Genomic DNA, 20,437 nt, shown 5'->3' with positions numbered 1-20,437 from the left:
GAACTTGTGGATGTCTCTACCTTGGATGGGTCCGGAACCACTGTGCAGGCACCGTTTTCTGAGTGTGTATTCAGGCCTACTGACTTGCATATTAAACAGACTCCATCTTCTTCTTCAAGGCCTCAAACTCGATCAATGCCTAGAAAGCCGATGCCCAGACCAATATGGTCAGGCCCCTATCCCTAAAAAACAAATTATAAGAATGGCTGAAGACCTTATTACTCTAATCAGGGGAAGCCACCCTTCTCCCTCTAAGAGACCTAGGACTGATTTTCCTTCTGATTCTTATGATCAGGATTCTGAAATTTCTGTTTTCTGTGATGACCAGGAGTTGTCCTTATCTACCTATGAGGATTCTGATGCAGAGGACTCAATTCCCTCTGCTTCCCCTCCAGAGGATTTCTCTTTTGGTGAAACCTTGCATACTCTTAGGGAGCATTTCTGCTGGGAAAGCCAGGATTACTCTGACTCCAAAACGAGGCTCAGGGAATTCTTACTCCTACCTCAACACAGGCCTTTCGCCATCCCTCCTGCACTGGACATTGTAGATGATGTCTTCTCGGAATCTAGCCTGGCTCCTGACTCTTTATCTCCTGCTCCTAGAAAACCTAACAGGTATTGCAGGGTACCTGACTCTCTCTTTTTAAAAATCCTACTGCGGATCCTGAGACCATTTCACAGGGACCCAAGGGCATTAAGGCTACTACTGCCAAAAACCCTACCCCCCTCTAATAGAGATTCCAGGGCCCTGGACAGATGGGGTAAGAAGGTATACACTTCTGCAACTTCGGCCATTAGTTTCATATGTTAAAGTATCAGCAACATATTATTGGATTGCTTAAACAGAAAATTATGTTGATTCCTGACTGTGCTGAAAATAAAGAATTACAGGATTTAATGCATTCTGCTGAACAAGTTGGAAAACATACTTTGCAATGTGGTTTTGATTCATTAGCGGCATCTTGCAGGGCTGCTGTCACTGGGTCTGTAATTTGAAGGCATGCCTGGCTTAAGGAGCAATCTTTGCCAGATCATGTTAATGCTAAATTACTGGATGCTACCTTAAACCAAGACCGCCTTTTTGGCAACAAAGCAGAAGTACTACTTAAAAAGATGGAGGAAAAAGCTAAATCTATGCAAACTGTTAAAGATTTCCTGCAAGTACAGCCTCCCAGATTTAGTAGGCATTGGCCTTCTAAGAATTGGTCTTTTCTTGCCTCTTCCAGGCCTTCTCAGTCCAAACCCAGAACCAGCAGAACACCCAGGCTTCAGTCCCAAGGTATTTACAGGCCTAAGCAGTGGGAGGCTCCCACTTCCAAATCTGGGAGTAGTAAGACACCCCCTTATGGTAAACTGTCACAATGACTTGACTTTAAACCTTCCAAGCCTTGCTCAACTGACTGTTCCTTTAGGGGGGAAAGATTGCACTGCATGCAAAACATTGGGAACTCATTACCCAAGATAAATGGGTTTTAAATATAGTTTCCCAAGGATACAGATTCCACTTCCATTCCTTACCAACCCCAAACAGTTGGCCAGTTCTACCCCCAAATCAGTGGTCAGAGGCTCAAAGGCAAGTTCTCTCTCTTCTAAGCATCAGGGCTCTTCAACCTGTCTCAGAAGAAGAATGGGGGCAAGGTTTCTACTCAAGAATTTTCCTGGTACCCAGAAAAGACAATTTCTGCCGTCCTATTCTGGACCTGTCTATCCTAAACACCTTTTTGGAAATCCTAAAATTCAAAATGCTAATTCTTCATCAGCTGCTTCCCATGTTAGGCAAAAATGCTTGGTTGGCAACACTGAATTCAAAGGAAGTCTATCTGCACATCCCAATAAGGGAATCTTGCAGAAGATACCTATGCTTCAGAGCAGGCTACATGCACTATCAGTTCTCTGCACTGCCCTTTGGCTTATCTATTGCGCCCAGGGTACTCACAAAGTGCCTAGCTCCAGTCATTGCATTTTGCAGACAAAGAAATATTCAGATATACTCATACCGGGATGATTGTCTAGTTCAGGCAGAAAGCCAGGACATACTAATAAATCATCTGGCATTTGTAAAGAAATTGCTAACTTCTCTGGGGTACTCCATAAACGAAAATAAATCACATCTACTACCCTGTCAACAAACTGTATTCCTGGGAGCAAGCTTGAATACAACTTCCCAGATGGCCTACCTCATGCCAGAGAAAAAAGTTCATTTGACAGCCTACTTCAAACTACTGGCCACAAAGACCCAGCTATCTGCAAAGAAAATACTGCAAGCCCTGGGGTTCATGGCCTCTTGCATACTACTGATTCCATATGCAAGACTTTTACAATGGTATCTAACATTCTCAGGAGCTAGAATCAGTGATTCCTATCATACCTTGTGTAAAGATAGAGTTCCTTTGGTGGGCAGAGGCCTACCACCAAAACAAGGGACTGCCATTTACTCTAACCCCTGCCACCCAAACCCTAACAACAGACACATCAGACTGTGCATGGGGGGCCCACTTGGCAGGGCAGAGCAGTGCATTCAGGGCAAATGGAATCCAAATCAAATGCACTTGCATATCAATCAAAAAGAAATGTTAACTGTACAGAATGCTCTGACAGCCTTCAAGGACCACATTCTTCCAGGACAATTATTGGTAAATATGGACAACACCATTGTTATGTGGTACATAAACAAGCAGGGAGGAACCCACTCATACCCTCTCTGCAGATTAGCCATGGCTCTGTGGAACACAGCCTTGAGCTACCAAGTGCACCTACAAGCTCAATTCCTGCCAGGCAAGGTAAATACACTGGCAGACGACCTAAGCAGAAATCTCATGGGCCCACATGAGTGGAAACTGGAACCAAAAATATCCAACATGTTGAGAAACAAATGAGGGAGCCCAGAGATAGACCTGTTTGCCTCCCCTCAGAACTACCAATTAGACAAATTCTGCACAAGGACTGCCCACAAACAAGCTTGGAAAGTGGATGCCCTGTCCTTCACCTGGAAAAATCTATCAGTTTATGCCTTTCCCCCTCTGCCTCTCCTCTCCAAAGTGCTTCTAAAGATCAAACAGGACAAACCAAGGATAATACTGATTGCACCAGACTGGCCACGCCAACAATGGTACCCCCCATTGTGCAGTGTGACACTGCTGGAACCATGGCACCTGCCTCAGACCCCTGCCGTGCTGTTCCATCAGGAGGGCCAAATTCTGCACCACAGCTTCAAGCCCTGAACCTTGCAGCCTGGCTAATTAGCTGATCTCTCCGTTACCATCTCTCAGTAAGCAAGTGATGGATGTCATTCTGGAGGCAAGGAGGCCTAGTAATAGAAAATCCTATGCTGAAAAATGGAAAAAATTCTGTTCCTGGAGCCAGACTCAGGGGATGGGCACAGGAGTGTCCAATTTACCGCATATTCTTCAATACTTAACTGAGATGCTTCACAAGGGCCTTTCCTTTTCTTCCATCAAAATTCAAGCCATTTCAGCACATTACAATACAGAGCTACCTCACTTCTCTCATCCACTGCTGAAGCAATTCCTCAGAGGGGCCAAAAACTCAAGACCACGCATGAGAGCCCCTACTCCAGCCTGGGACCTTAACTTTGTATTGGAAAAGCTCACTTTACCTCCCTTTGAGCCAGCTGCAAATGCAGAGTTGAAATTCCTTTCTTGGAAAACAGCTTTCCTTCTAGCCATTACTTCAACAAGAAGGGTGTCTGAATTACAGGCCCTCATGGCAGTGGAGCCTTTCATCATCTTTCATGTGGATAGAGTGTCCCTCAGGACCAATCCTTCCTTTATGCCCAAGGTGGTATCCAGTGTTGCCCTTAATCAGTCTATTCATTTGCCAGCCTTCTTTTCTAATCCACAGAACAAAGGGGGACGAATACTGCACTCCTTGGACGTGCACAGACAGCTTAGATTTTACCTGGACAGGACTTAGCCTCTCAGGAAATCTGAACAGCTGCTGGTTGTATTTGCTGCAGGGGCAGAGGGGAAGGCCATTTCAAAGCAAACCATTTCTAAGTGGATAGGCCATTGCATTAATTTCTGCTATAAGCACCATGGAAAACCTACCCCACAGGGGATAAGACCTCATTCCACCAGGGCTGCATCTACCACTAGATCTTTTCTCAGAGGTATCCCTACCAGGGACATCCTGGAAGCTGCTACCTGCAGCTCTGTACATACTTTCACCAAGCATTACCACTTGCCAATTTTTTCTAAATCCAGGGCTGGCTTTGCCACTGCAGTCTTGCAGGGCCTTATAGCTGGTCCTAATGCTATCTAATTGCCTCCTCCCATCTTTAGCTTTGGGAATCTACCCAAATGTGATGACTGCAACAGTGTAACACGAAGAACATAGTACAGTTGTGTACACTTACCATAAATGTAGATGTTCGAGTGTATTCACTGTTGCAGTCCTGGTTACTCTCCCTCCAGCCCCCTGACTTCTGTTGACTAAACCTTTATTCTTGTTTATTATACTTAAAGCTTTCTGGTGTATTTGCTTTTTGTTGGAGGTGTAACCTTGTATATAATTTCTTCTCATTTTGGGGGCACCTGACATCTGGGGCAAGAAAAACTGATGTAATGGCATTGGCTGCATGCTTTATACCCTTGACTAGCTACGTCATGGAAGATGAGACAACAACCAACACAGGACCCAAGACTTTGATAATCAGGCCGACTGAGGGCTACCTGCAAGCAGATAACCCAAATGTGTTGACTGCAACAGTGAATACACTCGAACATTTACATTTATGGTAAGTGTACACAACTGTACTTTCCTTCAACCTCAGAAGTCAGGGTTATTCTTGTACAATTTGCAGAGAAATATGGCTATTACCTCATGGGCACATCTGGATTCCATTTTGCCAATTGGTGTGCTACATGACGTAACTAATTTGTGTGACCTGTAGAGGGGAAGCCCAGTATATGTACTATAGTCCAGTATTTGAGTATTGGACTTTAAGTCATGAACATGGCATCAGAGTCTCTGCCTGTACATTATGAAAACAGCATGCAGTCCAGCAAATCCATTTTCTTGAGTTTAGATGTGGAATTACAAATAGCCCCCCCAATCGCCATAGGATAAACCACATATACACATTGTTGGCCTGGGTAACAAGCACAATATGGAAACTGAGCAGTTCAGAGAGATTACGTAGCCCTCATTTGCAATAAAGATCACATACAGACATATGAATTTGCTTGTTTTAAGTGTAAGAGAATAGAGTAATCTCACTGGAGGTCCTCATCCCGCCCCCACCTGAAATAAAAAAGACCACAGTGAAAAACTCTCTCAAAACTTCCACACTTCTAAAAAAAACTAGTGTGGTCTTTTTTAAGGCTAGGCCAGTGGTAAACATTACACACAAACCCTTATGAATACTTACACAAATCTCTTACCAGCACCTACAGGACTGCATGGAAGAGGCAATCCCAAACAAAAAAAAGACTCTTTGCCAAAGGCAAGCGCCCAGTCTCTGGTGGACCCAAGCCATAACAACAAAGGACAACAAAATGGGGCAAAACAAAAAGCCAAGGACACAAAAGACAATCATAAGGCCTTCTTTAGCTATGTACCTAAACCTAGGAGGAAACTGCCAGACTATATAAAAAAGTCCAAAATGATGTGAAGATTGCAACACCACACACATTGCCAACATACTGCAACGCGGTTCAGGACCCCCCCTCCCCTTCCCTCCCCCCCCCCCAAATGCTCGAGATGAGATACCTGGCTGCCAAGGTAGCAATAACCCCAGGCGCCCAACTGAGAAAGGCTGCTCTCTCCATGGAGGGGATGGGAGCATCACCCTGCTGGATCCCTGAGGAAAATGAGTGCTTACAATGGAGGATTTAAATTAAACCTTAGGTTTACACAGCTGTATGTAATGGAACTCATAAATAAAGACATAGGGAACTTGGTATCATTGAAAAACTCTCATCTTTGAATGTAAACCCATAGAATGTATCTGACCCGACACCTGCAGCAGCTGGAAAGGCCCCAAAGTTCCTTACCAAGAGGATAAAGGGTCTCATGAGTATGGTTACAGGCCTACAGATGAGGCTGATGCATGACTACAGTGTCTTGTATGATGTCCATCCTCACACAGCAGTGGTCCATAAGGTTGCTGTCTTGAGTCCACGAAATGTTAAGCACTGTCATAGGTTCATAGATTAGTACTAGGCTGACTACCCTTGTGGGCCATTTTAAGCCTAGCCAATTAATTCATGTGAGAATCAAACCCTGCACCTTGTGTTTGTAAGGCAAATATCTTAACCATTATGCCAACCTCCCTCCCCAAAATTCTGTGGAGAAGCTGGGGATTGAACCCAGGACCTCATACATGCAAAGCATGCGCTCTACCACTAAGGTACATCCCTGACATGGTACCTCTCTGGATGATGACATGCATCACCATGACTTGTAGTGGCAATAAAAGCTTCTTGCAGATGCACGTTAAAGTTGGAGCAACGTGTAATATATCTCTATGGTTTGCTGTCATAAACAGTGGGATTTAGCTGTGCTTGATAAAACTGTTGTTACTGCTCAGCATCTCACATTTTGTGTGTTTCTGAATCAATTTGCCATCTTGATTGTTCTCAGTTGTTTACACAATGCCAGTCATCACTGTTGACTGGCATACCTTTCCAGTCAATGACTTAGTTTAAGTTATCTGCAGATCATTGAGTATTTTAGTAACAAAAATACATGCAGATAAATCTTCAGAAGACCCGAAACAAGCAATTTTAAACTTGGTCATACTAATGTAAGCATTTGCAAGACACTGCTCTTTTGAAGGAGTCCATAGCCAGAGAAGATGACAGGCCGCAGTCCATTACAACCACAATAGCATTTCAGCAATAGGAGCCATGCCAAGAGAGGGAAGCAGTCTCCTCACAAAGTTTAACCATATCGGTATTACAAATAAGAGCATTTTAGTTGGAATTAAGAATGGATGACCATGAAAATATGAGCTGCAGTGACAATATTTGCATTGTTGGCTTGTCAAAAGGTAAGGAAGTGGAGAATCCTGTGGAGCTTGTGTAAAGGAGTCATGTAGAATTTTGAAGTTGCCACAGCTATGTGCTAGAAAGAGTGCAGATAGAGTAGCATCCAGTGCACACTCAAAAAGAGAGAGAGAGAGAGAAAAGCTTAGAGAGTTGGTCTATCAATGCCAGCTGATCTTCCCAGCAATGCTTAATATTATAATAGAGAGACAACAAATAGCTTTGGACAGTCCTGAAGAGGTGAGTAGCTTCGCTGAGACCCTGTTGTCACAAATTTCCCAAAAATCATACCTGTGCAAATATAGGTGAGATGGATGCTTGCTTCATCATATGGCAGTAATGTTAGGTGTGCTGATAGAGCCCTTCAGTTTCCCCTAGAAAGACTCCAGCAGATATGAAAATGAGGGCAACTATTTTGCTTAAACCTGCAAGTCTGTTCCATCATCCAAGAGCTGCCTTCCTAACTAGTCTTATGTAACCATTCCAACTCAAAACAGGTATGTAGCACTGCAGACAACCCAAGAGGAGAGTAGCTGATTTAGTACACCAGAATTATAGTCAGAAGGCCTGGAATCGAATGTCTTGACTTTGCAGAAGCAGCTGGGGAATGGAAAGGAAAGGGAAGGATTACCATGCAAAACATACATGACCTGAGCTATGGACTTTGTAACCTAGGTGGACACTATTGCAAAAGGGACATTCAGGTTTCTACTGTAGTTCTCCACTCAGCTAGCATAAGGCATTTCTAAGCATCGGGAGCACTGTCTTTAGTTTAATTATTCAATTGTGTATCATTAAAGTTTCCACTGGAACTCAGAAGTATTGCTGGGCAGAGAGAAAACTGCATTATATGTATGGCTAATGGTAGTTATCCTAGCCACCACTGTGATACTAGTGTCATCCTGAGCTTTAGCATACCACTGGTGAGAGGGTTATCCCTCAGTGGACTCCAGAGAAAGTTTTTTTTTCTTTTTTTTTTCTTAGTCTCTGTCTGGTCTTCCAGGATTATTGCCATAAATTAGCACACTTAGTGGGTAATAAATCTGTACCAAATCACTATTGTGCTAATCTCATTATTGAATTAACTTAGTGGTTGCAGCTGTTATATTTAGTCATTGTGAAACAGAACCATCAAGCTTTCTGAAGAAACTATATACATATGATAATAAGCATTGGTGTAGCTGTAACTGCACATCATATGAGCCAGAGTTTCAAGAGAAAACACTGATCAGTCTTTTTATTTTGTCTAACTCTATGATCTGTATCCAACACTAGACTAACAGAATATGAACATAGTTATGTGAGCAAAGCTGCTTTAACTTAAACAATATTTTTTTTCTTGCAGTTGTTATAATACATCCTGTAATATATGTTAACATTTGCATAATATGTTAGGAGGATTTAAGAAATCTGACAAGGAGCACATTCTTTTTTTTAGTATTCACCTGCTACGATGTGCTATCCAGAATTTTTGGAGTGCACTATGTATTTAAGGCATATAATAAATATTGTTTTAATTTTGATGATGTAAGCATTAAGTATATTGAATGTTCACGTGTGTTAAATGCTCGGTGATTGAACTTAAGCAAAATTAAAAATAAATGTATAGGGAAATGGTAATAAAAATGGAAAATATAAGAATGCAGGGCTGTGGAAACTGTCATCAGTAAGTCCTGTCAAGGGAGAAACAATGACCCAGATTAAGAAGTCTGTATGTGATGGTGGATGAAAGAAATACCATTCTGTGGGATTAGTAACCAGGTAGGTGTACTAGGAGCCATATCACTGTTGCAGTATCCTTTATAATAGGAATTCTCTGCCAAGGGCAGTCTGATGTCTGGCCAGCATACCAAAGCCTTAGGTTGTAAAAGGTACGTCATATGCCACATGTATGCTCCCGGCATAGGGCATAAATCCTCATCCCACTGTTCCATCCTCAGAACTTTTGTCGCCAGTCTAAACGCTTGTTTGTCTGCCTTTGACTCTGATTGTATTCTTTCTTCTCTGAACTCCATTATGGTCAGAGAGCTTCTCAGGGCTCTGGGTTTACATGGCTTCTACCATTCCTATGCTTCCTCTGGTCAAGCTTTATATGAGAAAGCTCCAGTGGTTCCTAAAGTCAGTCTGACTTCAACATTCTCATCCTTTGGATTTTCTGATACCCTTTCTCCCATGCCTCAGACTGGAACTTTAGTGGTGGATTCATCAGTTGCCCCTCAACCCAGGGTTGCCTTTTTAACTTTCAGTCCTCACTCAGGAACTCTTTTCAGATGCCTCAGATGTGGGGTGGGGGCCTCCTTTGGTCCTCTGAAAGTGCAAGGCCTTAGGTTACTTAGTCAAAAGAAGGATCACATCAGTATAATAGAGATGAGAACACTTCTCCTGGCTGTGTAGGCCTTTTATTCTCTTTTCCTACCAGGGCTCCTCAAAATCTTCACAGACAACACAACAGTGATGTGGTACATCAACAAGCAAGGGAGGACAAGGTCTTATCTCTTGGCAAACTAGCTGTTCAGTTTTGGGATCTAGCTGTCTATTATCAGGTGATGCTTCAAATCAGAACTTTGTGGCAGATTTTCTGAGCAGGTCCATAACATAAACTCATGAGTGGATGCTTCACAGAGATGTGTTTCTGGACATTGTCCACCAGTGGGGTACTCCTCAAGTAGATCTTTTTGCCTCCCCTCTGAACAGACAACTTCTACTCTTTTGCACCACAGTCACAGGTCATCTGACTTGGATGGTGGATGCCCTTTCTTTTTCCTGGAAGGGGATGTTTCTTCATGCCTTCCCTCCCCTTCCTCTCATACCGAGGGTCCTGTTCAAGATAGAACAGGATGGTGCCAAAATCTTGTTGGTCACTCTCTTTTGGCCCAGAATGCATTGGTTCCCTCCTCTTCTGCATTTAGCCAGGGGAAATCATCAAAATTTACCTCACAGGGTGGACCTACTCTCGTCCATATCCACCTGTCCACTGTTCAGCTGGCATTGTGGGTGATAGGGTTTTGATCACTTTTAAGCAACTTTTTTTCTGAGGATGTGCTTCAGGTTCTGCGTGAGGACAGGAAGCCCACTACTAGAAATCGTATCTATCCAAATGCAAGAGATTTTCTGTCTGATGCCTTTCTCGTAACCTGGATCCATTTTCGGTGGAAGTTTATTTGGTTTTCTCTTATGTGTGAATTGCACAATGCTGGGTTGGCATACTCTTCTGTAAAAGCTCACCTCTCAGCCGTTTCTGCTTTTCTGCCTTTGCCTCCCAGTTTAGCTTCTAGATTTGAGGTCAAACAATTTCTTTAAGGTGTCCTTCATATTAGGCCTCCCAGGAAGCCTTGTCCTCCTTCCTGGGATCTTAATTTTGTCCTAGAAAATTGACTCAGGCTCCTTTTGAGCCTGCAGCTTCAGCTTCCTTACAGCATTGTTCTTGGAGAACTGTTCTTTTTTGGTCCTTACTTCAGCCAGGTGAGTGTCTGAGCCACAGGCCCATATGGCTGTTCCTCCCTTTTTTGTCTTTTTCATAAGAACAGGGTGTCTCTTCATACTAATCCTTCTTTTATGCCCAAGTTAGTTAATGAGTTGTCTCTTAATCAGTCCATCAATTTTGCCACTTTTTTCCCTTCTCCACAGTCTGCTGCTGAAAATGTTCTTCACACCTTGGATTTGCATAGATAACTTGGATATTATTTGGATAAAACTACAGCCATCTGTAAATCTGAGCAGCTTTTTATTTCTTTTCATCATAGGTCTTTAGGTTTGGCTGTTTCTAAGCAAACTCTTCTTGGATATCTAAGGTCATTTCCGTTTGTTACTCTTTTCATGGGAAAAAGCCTTCCTTTTGTTAAGACTCATTCTACCAGGGCTGTGGCTTCTTCTAGTGCTTATTTCAATGGTTTGGATACTAATTCCATTCCTGAGGCAGCTACTTGGACCAAGCGCTATAAGTTGAATGTTGTTTCTAGGGCTAGAGCCAGATAGCTATCCTGCATGGCTTTCTTAAGGGCTCTGCTGGGCTTTCCTTTTCCCAACTTCCTTCCTGAGCTTTTCTACTCTTCCTATTGTAAAGCATACTGCAACAGTGATATGGAAGGACATAGTACAGTTGTGTAAAATTTTACCATAACAGTAAATGTCCTTCTCTTCACTGTTGCAGTATTTGCTCCCTCCTCCCCATTTCCTTTCTCCTTCTGGATGTACATGTTCCCTCTTTTCTCCTTGGACTGTCGTTCCTCCTGGGGGTTTTCGGTTCTGAGGATGGTACGTCCATGCGCTACCTTTATGCCCTACCCCAGGTGCGAGGAGCATACATGTGATGTATGATGTCCCTTTTACAACCTAAGGCTTTGGTATGCAGGCCGGATGTTGGGCTGCCCTTGGTAGGTAATCCCCATTGTAAAGAATACTGCAACAGTGAAAAGGACATCTACTGTTATGGTAAGATGTTACAAAACTGTACTTTTCCTTCTGAGAGAGCTGGTTATAAGTCTGTAGCAGTTAGTAGCTGTTCATGGCAGAGCTTGTAGTACTTAATGGAAATTTATAATCCAGTGATAGGATGAGAACTCCTTCTACTGGGTCCTCTAATAAGCGAGTTTAAATAAGGCCAGGCTTATATTTTATTGTATTTTTGAACAGGAAACTGTCTTAATTGCTGACAAAATATTTTAAGCATTGCCAAAACTATTTTTCATGTCAGGCCAAATTTTGATTATACTGTATGTTTACTTGGCCTGTAGCTAGTTTTCTTTTTGTATTTTCATATCACACTCTTAGTTTATTTATGTTATTTACATTTTGTATTATTGTTCTGTTTCCCACATGGCCCAAATAGTGCTTGAAAAGGGTCCTGTACCACCCTAACAACCTGGCTAATTAACATTACATTAATTGCAATAAATTAGAGACCATTTGTCAGGGAGCAGTTAGAGAATCCATCTTGTTTAGCCATTTGGGTGGATGTTAGATGGGAAGGCAGGGACTGAGGCAAACTCGGAGATGTTTAAATCTTTTAAATACCTTAGTTTTCCTTTATTGGATAATGCAGTAGCCCATTTAGCTTGAACTTTGCTGAGCCGTTCAGCAGTGCTAAACATAAATTACTATAATCAGGTTTCCAACCATAACCAGTTATGTACTTGACGTAGATGCCATGATTTTTTGACATACATTTCTCAAGAGCATATAGCAACTAGTTTTGATCAGAAACCCAATTATAATTTTTTGTACTGCTGAGAAAATCTTAGGAGAACACAGTTTTACACGTCTTTGAAAACTATGAAACACATTGCTCTGCCACACAGACACCAACTAGAACTTGAAAATACCCCTCGTTCTCTCTCTTTTTTTTTTTTTAAAGCTCTTAGCCACTGTTTGATGCTGCAATACACTTCACTCATTTACACATTCAGAAACTATGTAAGCTCTAGCAAAGTGTTTATCAAAAGCTTGTTAAGCAGCTTTCTGACATTGGAAATGTGCTTAACAGGGTATTCTTTTCCTTGATTTTGGAGAGTAACTGCAGATCTCAGTAGTCCATGCACTACAGCATAGGTTGTATTTTGTTTAACCTGGCAGTGAGTGTTAATCAAAAAATGCCATATTATAATGTCCTGCTTCTCAGATCATGTAAGTAATCTTTGGCAAATGGCCAAGCCACCTGCGTACAGGATGGATTTAATTTTTCTATAGCAAAAAGTAATGGTTTTGAGATTTAAAATAATAAAGGATGTTAAGTTGTCAATCTCGCCTTCATTCTTGCTGGATGGGTTCGGAGCCGATCCTCGGCTCCATTCTCACTTGCTTTAGCTCGAGAACTCCTTTTACCAGCTCGAAGCAACCCTATATCCCATGATGCAAGGCGGAACTACCCCAGATCTCGTTTGCCGCTTAGCGAAAGAGGTCTCCTTTGCCAGCTGAGGTAAGTTTTTTCTTGGTAAAATAAGAAAAAGTGTAGTTAGGGGTTTATTTTTTCCCTTTACTGTTAGTTTAATCTGTACTTAGTTACAGCCCACCCTATTCCCTTCCTTTCAAACTTTTTATAAGAATTTCAGTTTAAAGTTTTTAGTCAGGCCTAGTTCCCCAAGTTATTCCCTTCCTGTGTGTCTGTGTAAGGGATTAATTGGTGTGTTAGTTGGGACTGTTTGTGTTTTTCCCTTCTAGGATGTCAAAAGAAGGCAAGGTCTCAGGCTTCAAGAAGTGTGACCAGTGCTGTCAGAAAATGTCTCTGACAGACGGTCACACTTCTTGTGTTTATTGCCTGTTTGCACCTGCAGGACTCCTGTGCTTGTGTCATGCTTTTAGCCAGAGAGTCCTGCAGGAAAGGAGGAACAAATTAATCCTCCGAGGTTTACTTAAACCTGAAGGTTCTCCTCCTAAGTCAGGGTCAGGAAAACCTCTTAAGCCACCGAAGGTTCAGGCTAATGTGTCCAAGCCTCCTCCGGTGGCTCCGCCCGCCGGAGCCGATATCAGCTCCGGCTGGAGTCGATATTCTGTTCGAGTAGTGGGTTCGTGCCGCCAGCTCCGATACCCTGACTACTGCGGCCTTGTCGGCTCCGGCTGGAGCCGACGCTGTATCCAGCATCGGAGCCGAGAAATCCTCGGCTCCATCTGGAGTTCTAGGGACATCGGCTCCGATGGCTTCAGAGATCTCGGTCCCCTTCTATTATGAGTATCCATTCGGCTCCGGGATCTCCTCTTTGTCGGAGCGGAGCCATCGGAGCCGATCTTCGAGATCTTCCAGGCTGTCTGACCACGATTTGGAGAGGGTGGTAAGCAGGCTGTTGAAGTCTCAGGCACTGGCCCAAATGCTCCATAGCCCATCTCAACAGACTTCGCTATAGCCCCATTCTTGAGATTCCTCCTCCGACTCCACACCAGAGTTCCGGAGCTTCTTGGGACAGCGACTGTTGATGCGGAGCCGATACATCCTTCGGCTCCGTGCCTTCGGCTCCGATCTCCTCCTTGAGACCTTCCTTGGAGGGATCCGGCGCCGGGTTTCCACTGTCGGCTCCGAGGGGCTAGTGGCATCGGACCCTTGTCCGACCCGCCTCCCTCTCGGGCTTCGCTTTGGTAAGCTCGGCGCCGACATCTGCCTCGGGGCCTTTTCTCTCCTTGGCGCCGCCCATTCCTGTTTCTTCGCAGCGGGTGGGTTCAGGTCTCCCGGGGGGCGGAGCCTTTGAGGTGATGAGGAGTGTCCTGGCCTCTGACCGTGGTCAACGGTCTATCCCCCTAGCTCCGCCCTCATCAGTGCCTGCAGAACCCTCTTGCCAGCGTCTTGCTCGCAGGCCCACGGATCCATCGCCCAGGTTTCCCCACTGGGAATTTCCTCCTCTTCCGAGGTTTCTCCTGACCCTGCAGGGGAACCCCTTGGAAGAGGACGTAAGAGGAAACACACAGACTCCTGAGTCTACTACATCTGATACCGACTTAGATGAGTCGGAGGGTTCCCCACCCCCTCTGAGGATGTCTCATTTTCAGACATCCTTGAGCTCCTCAAACAGAGGGGAATTGGCCTCCATTGACCCCTCCGAGGATGAGTCGGTATACCTGGAGGCTTTGGATCCCGACCCTCCACCTCCTGGTGTCTCCGCCTTCGACCCACTCATGCAGGTAGTGGCTCGGAAGGCGTGGGCTCCAGATTCTGTGGAACCTGTCCCCAGGAGACCATCCAAGTTCATCACGGCCCCTTCGGATAAACAGTTCCTGTCCAAGGGTGTCTCTGTGGATGCTATGGTCCACTAAGAAGGAACTGGCGGATCCTTCAGTACCTGTCCATCCTCCTAATAAGGATTCTAGGACCATGGACAGGTATGGAAAGCGGATGTTTTCTTCAGCGACCTTTGCTATGCGTTCGCTGAATTACCTTTGTCACTTCACCAGGCTTCAATGAGATATTCTCAAGGAACTGGGAGAAGTAGTCCAGGATCCTTCTGCTGCTGGGGCTCAGGAAAAGATTGCCTCACAGCTTGCTATCCTGAATTCCATATCTAACTCCTCCATGCGGCTCATATCTTATGCGACCGATGGAGCAGGGCTGCAGGCACAGGTGTTGCTCTTAGACGCCAAGCCTGGATGCGGCTGTGTAATTTTGCGGACCCCTTTAAGGCGTCCTTCACCAACACCCCTTTGACGGTTCGGCTTTGTTCGACCTCAGGTGAAGGATACTTTGACCAGATGTGAGCAGGACGGTAAAACTCTTTCTGCCGTTGGAGTCCAGTTTTCCACTCCTTCTAGACCTTATCCCAAGGGTCAGAAGGGGAAGATGTGGTTCAAAGCCCAAGGAGCTACACCGACACACGTGGTCAGTTTACCCCAGAGGCAGAGGGGTAACAATAATAGACGCCCTAGAGGCAGGGGTCCTCATAACCAGGGCAACAGGGAGTCTCTTCCTGAGAAGCCCTTTCAGCATCCCTGAGGTGTTGCCCGACTGTCCACCCTTGGAGGCAGTCGGGGGAAGAATTTCACTGTACCCAGTAGCCTGGCAATCCCTATCCCAAGAGAAGTGGGTACAGTCGATCATATCCGAGGGTTACAAAATCCCCTTCAAAAGGTTTCAGACCTCTACAATCCCTTCCAGACATCTCACCCGGTCAAAGGGATTTGGCAAGACAGGAGGTTTCAAAACTCCTGGAAAAAAGAGCCATCCAGACAGTGCCGGCAGACCAAGTAGGATCCGGCTTCTACTCAAGATTCTTTTGGTCCCCAAAAGGACGGGAGATTGGAGACCGATACTAGACCTAAGCAGACTGAACAAGTCTGTCAAGAAGGCAAGATTCCGGATGGTCATGCTGCAATCCATTCTGCCCTTTCTGGGCAAGGACAACTGGATGTGCTCGATAGACCTTCAGGATGCGTACTATCACATAAAGATTCACAGACGCTCCAGAAGGTTTCTCCGCCGCTGGGAGCCAGCCATTACCAATTCAGAGCACTGCCCTTTGGCCTCACTTCAGCCCCCAGAGTGTTCACCAAATGCATGGCAGTGGTCACAGCTCACCTGAGACGTCGAGGATTCCAGGTGTTTCCTTATTTGGACGACTGGCTCCTCTCCGCCACCACCAAGCATCAGCTTCTTCGGTCCAGAGACTACACCCTACAGCTTTGCAAGAAACTGGGAATTTCGTAAATTTGAAAAATCCTCTCTGCTGCCTTGCCAGTCTATCACCTTTATAGGCAGAGTTAAATACCGTCAAAATGTTAGCCAGGCTAACGGATCAAAGGATTCTGGACATCCAGAAATTTGTTCAGCTTCTGTTACTAAGCAACAAGATCAAAGCCAGGTTTGTCTTGAAAGTTCTAGGCCTAATGGCTGCGGCCATTGTTCTTCTTCCACTGGCTCGCTTCCACATGCGTCTCCTGCAGTGGATGTTATTCACGCAGTGGTCGTACCACAATCTGCCTATGAGACACGAAATCTTGGTAACACAGTCGTGCAGGGCCCATCTACGATGGTGGATATCTTCCCTCTTCTTCATCAGGGCCGACCCTTTGTTCCCCTCCTCCAGTTGCCACAGTCACCACGGATGCCTCCTGATCGGGTGGGGGCATTATCAGGGCGGGATGGTCCACGGACGTGGCAACCCATAGAATACCACCTGCACATAAATGTCCTGGAGATGAGAGCAGTGCTTTTAACGCTGCAAGCCCTCGACGACTTTCTTCCCACGGGACTATTGCAGTACAGACGGACAACATGTCCGTGGTCTGGTACATCAACAAACAGGGCGGAACCAGGTCCTATCCCTTATGTCAGCTCTCAGACTTTGGCAATGGGCGATCTCTTCTCAGCGGTTTCTGATAGCAATGCACATCCCGCAGGTCCAACCTATTGGCGGACAGGCTAAGCAGATCTATTCTGATGCCTCACGAGTGGTCTCTCAATCAATCTGTAGTAGATCAGATTTTTCTGAAGTGGGGCACTCCTTGTTGCGATCTTTTCGCTACCCTCAAAACAGCAAGTGCCCAGATTACTTCACACTATTTCCCTTCCAGGCCAACCCTTGAGAGACTCTCTAACCCAGGATTGGCCTCGGGGACTTCTTTATGCTTTTCCTCCCTTTCCATTAATTCCACAAGTCATTCAGAAAGCCACCGCTTTGAGAGCCAAATTGATCCTCATTGCTCCATATTGGCCTCGACAAATTTGGTTTCCGTCTCTACATCGTCACCTTCTGGTGCAGCCCTGGCATCTGGACCCAGTTCGGATCTTTTGATCCACCAGTCGGGTCAGCAGCACCGGGCCATTCATTCTCTCAACCTCACTGCTTGGTTGCTCCACTTCCTTCCCTAGCCAGGCTACCAATGATTTCTGACTCAGTCAGAGACATTTTAGTGTCTTCTTTAAAGTCGCCCACTAGAACTATTTATGCAAGCAAGTGGCGTTTTCAATTTGGGCAAACGCCAGAAATATTGATCCTTTTACCGCTCCTGTACATTCTGTTTTGGATTTCCTGGCGGAGGTTTTTCATTCAGGATCCTCGTCATCTACAGTCAAAGTACAACTGGCTGCTATTTCCAAGTATCATGCTGGCTTGCATGACAATAACATCATGTCTCATAGGTTATGCAAGGCCGTTTTAAGAGGAGTTTTTCTCCTAAAACCGCCTGTGAAACATCCTCCTCCGCAATGGGATCTAAACTTAATGTTGGCATCCCTAATTCTACCTCCTTACGAACCGTCTGCTACGTGTTCTTTAAAGTTATTGACGTGGAAAACTATATTTTTACTGGCTGTTACTTCTGCAAGAAGAGTTTCTGAGATTCAGGCCCTCTGTATTCGTTCACCTTATCTGGTTTTTCAAAAGGATAGGGTTTCTAAGAACTAACCCTTCCTTTCTTCCCAAGGTTGTATCTCAAACCAATATTAACCAATCTATTGATCTACCAGTTTTCTTTCCTAACTGTTCTGACAGAGCTGAACAAAAGCTGCACTTTTTGGATGTTCATCGTCAGCTCAGGTACTACTTGCATAGGACTAAACAAATTAGAAAATCAGACCAATTGTTTGTCTCCTATGCAGAAAACAGGTTAGGTCTTCCAGTTTCTAAAGTGACCTTATCTAGATGGTTGACTTCCACCATTTCCTATGTGTACTCTCTAAGGGGCAAACAACTATCTTCTAAGCCAAAAGCACATTCGACCAGGAGTCTATCCACGTCTGTAGCCTTTCAGGATAGACTTCCCATTGACACTATTTGTGCAGCAGCTACTTGGGCCACGCCTCATACCTTTGTGTCTCATTACAAGTTGGATTTGGCCTCCAGAGATAGGGCCAGTTTTGGTTCCACAGTTCTCAAGAGTCTGTTCCATTGAGCCACCCAGGATACAGGTGCTAGGGACGCGGTCCCATCCAGCAAGAATGAAGGCGAGATTGACAACTTAACATTTAGAAGTTATGTACCTACCATAACGTTCCATGTTAGTTGTCTTCTCGCCTTCTTTCTTGGCACCTCCCTCCTTCCCCCTGGCCTGGACAGATCTTGGAGAGTTCCTATTAGATTGCTTCCTCTGGAGCATTATTATGAGGACTTCTTTAGGAACCATGGTTCCTAATTATGTTAGGATAGTCTTTAGCAGGGTCAGTTAGCTGCCAAACGAGATCTGAGGTAGTTCCGCCTTGCATCATGGGATATAGGGTTGCCTCGAGCTGGTAAAAGGAGTTCTCGAGCTAAAGCAAGTGCCGAGTCGGAGCAGAGGATCGGCTCCGAACCCATCCAGCAAGAAAGAAGGCGAGAGAAGACAACTAACATGGAACGTTATGGTAGGTACATAACTTCTAATTTTGGAACTCTATGATTTAGCCGTATCCCTAACAAAACTGTTTAATCTCAGCCTCCATACAGGTTTTGTACCAAGTGAATGGAGAACAGCTACAGTCATTCCCCTGCATAAGGGAGGTCCTTCCACAAACCTATAAGTCTGTCTCATCTCACATGCAAAGCCATGGAATTAATCAGTCATGACACAGGAAAACTCCAAACACTGGACCCGTCTCAATTTGGATTCATAAAGGGCAGGTCATATTTACTCAACCTGGTGGATTTTTTGAAAAGGTCATCAAAGCAATGGATGAATGCAAAATGGTGCACTCCACATATCTTGACTCAGCCAAAGCTTTTGACACAGTTTCACACCCATACATAGTAGAAAAGCTAAATAAACTGGGAATAAACTCCCGTGTCACCCACTGGATTACCAGCTGGCAGACAGACAGGACACAGATAATCAAAACAGGGGAAGTTAACTCCACAAAAAGACTATTCAACAGTGTAGTCCCCCAGGGTCTGTGCTGGGAACTCTCCTGTTTGGCATCTACTGTTCTGAAGTAAAAAACAGTACCAAAAGGTTCTGGCTGACTAAGTTTGCAGATGTCTGCAGTCACTGAATCCCCAACTGACTTGGCCATCCTGAGGAAGGTTTGCCTGAAATAAATAACTGGTGCCAAAATCATGGACTGATACTAAATACCAAAAAACACATTATTGTATTGTTTGGGAAGTCATCTACTCCAGGGAACTACCACATTGACAATACAACCCTAAGAGCTGACCCAGTTGTTTGGGATTTGGAAACTTAAGTGGACAATGACATATCTTTTGACCAACATGTAGCTATTGTTGTAGAAAGTCCTGCTATATTACACAGCTTATAAACAAAGGGGTTGTATCTCTCTCTCTAGGGATGTCATTGCCCCAGTTTACTCCGCCTTCATTAGGTCTGTCATTGTATATAATGCCCCCTTTGGTATGTATCTGTCCAGACACATGCAACAACTGGAATGCCCACAGAGATACCTTACTAAAAGGATACAAGGCATAAACAACATGTCCTACACTGACCAACTCAGAGCCTGTCACTATACTTAGTATCCTACAGACTGCTAAGACGTGGCCTGTGCCTGGCACGCAAGGCATCCTCCGACCAATTACTGACGGATTTACTGCACATCAGCAAGTCAAATGACATATGTAATACTCTGTCTAGGAATCTAAACTTGTTTTGTAACATCAACAGAATGGTTTGGAGACAGGTATATCTCACAGTAGATACTACTGCTCCGAATCAAACTCCCCATCCACATAAAACAAATTTCATCCCTGTCCATTTTCAAGAGCAACTCAGATCTGTGAATGAGAAACAGAAAAGCAGCTCCTAAATGCTTTATCCCATGCAAGGGTCCTCTCAAATTATTTATGGTATGATCCCAGTTATTCTTGTTAGAGGTAATATATAATTATCGACCATAGGATGGGTAAGGCCAGTCTATGATCAAATGGGATAGGTTATTTTGAGCAGAAAAAGAAAACTGGCTAGATGTAAAATGGCCCACAAGGGTAGCTAACTTAGTACTTACCTATGAACCTGTTAACCTATGAGCTATAATTATACTTGTTCACTTTCTGTAAACAAAATTCTTCACTATACTTCTGAGCTGT

General features: G+C 44.5%; 1 protein-coding gene and 1 non-coding gene across 4 annotated transcripts in view; one reads left to right on the top strand and one right to left on the bottom strand.

Moving 5' to 3' along the window:
* CHN1 (chimerin 1) overlaps positions 1 to 20,437 on the top strand; it is a 1,979,161-nt gene that overhangs the window by 664,584 nt on the left and 1,294,140 nt on the right. The gene's annotated exons all lie outside the window — the stretch shown is intronic.
* On the bottom strand, positions 6,309 to 6,380 carry TRNAA-UGC. Its single transcript has one exon. It is a non-coding gene; the product is annotated as a tRNA-Ala (tRNA).

Source organism: Protopterus annectens, chromosome 6.part1 (assembly GCF_019279795.1).
Source record: "Protopterus annectens isolate FY-2018-M chromosome 6.part1, PAN1.0, whole genome shotgun sequence".
In the NCBI taxonomy this organism is placed as follows: Eukaryota; Metazoa; Chordata; order Ceratodontiformes; family Protopteridae; genus Protopterus; species Protopterus annectens.
This window is presented reverse-complemented; position numbering and strand designations above follow the sequence as displayed.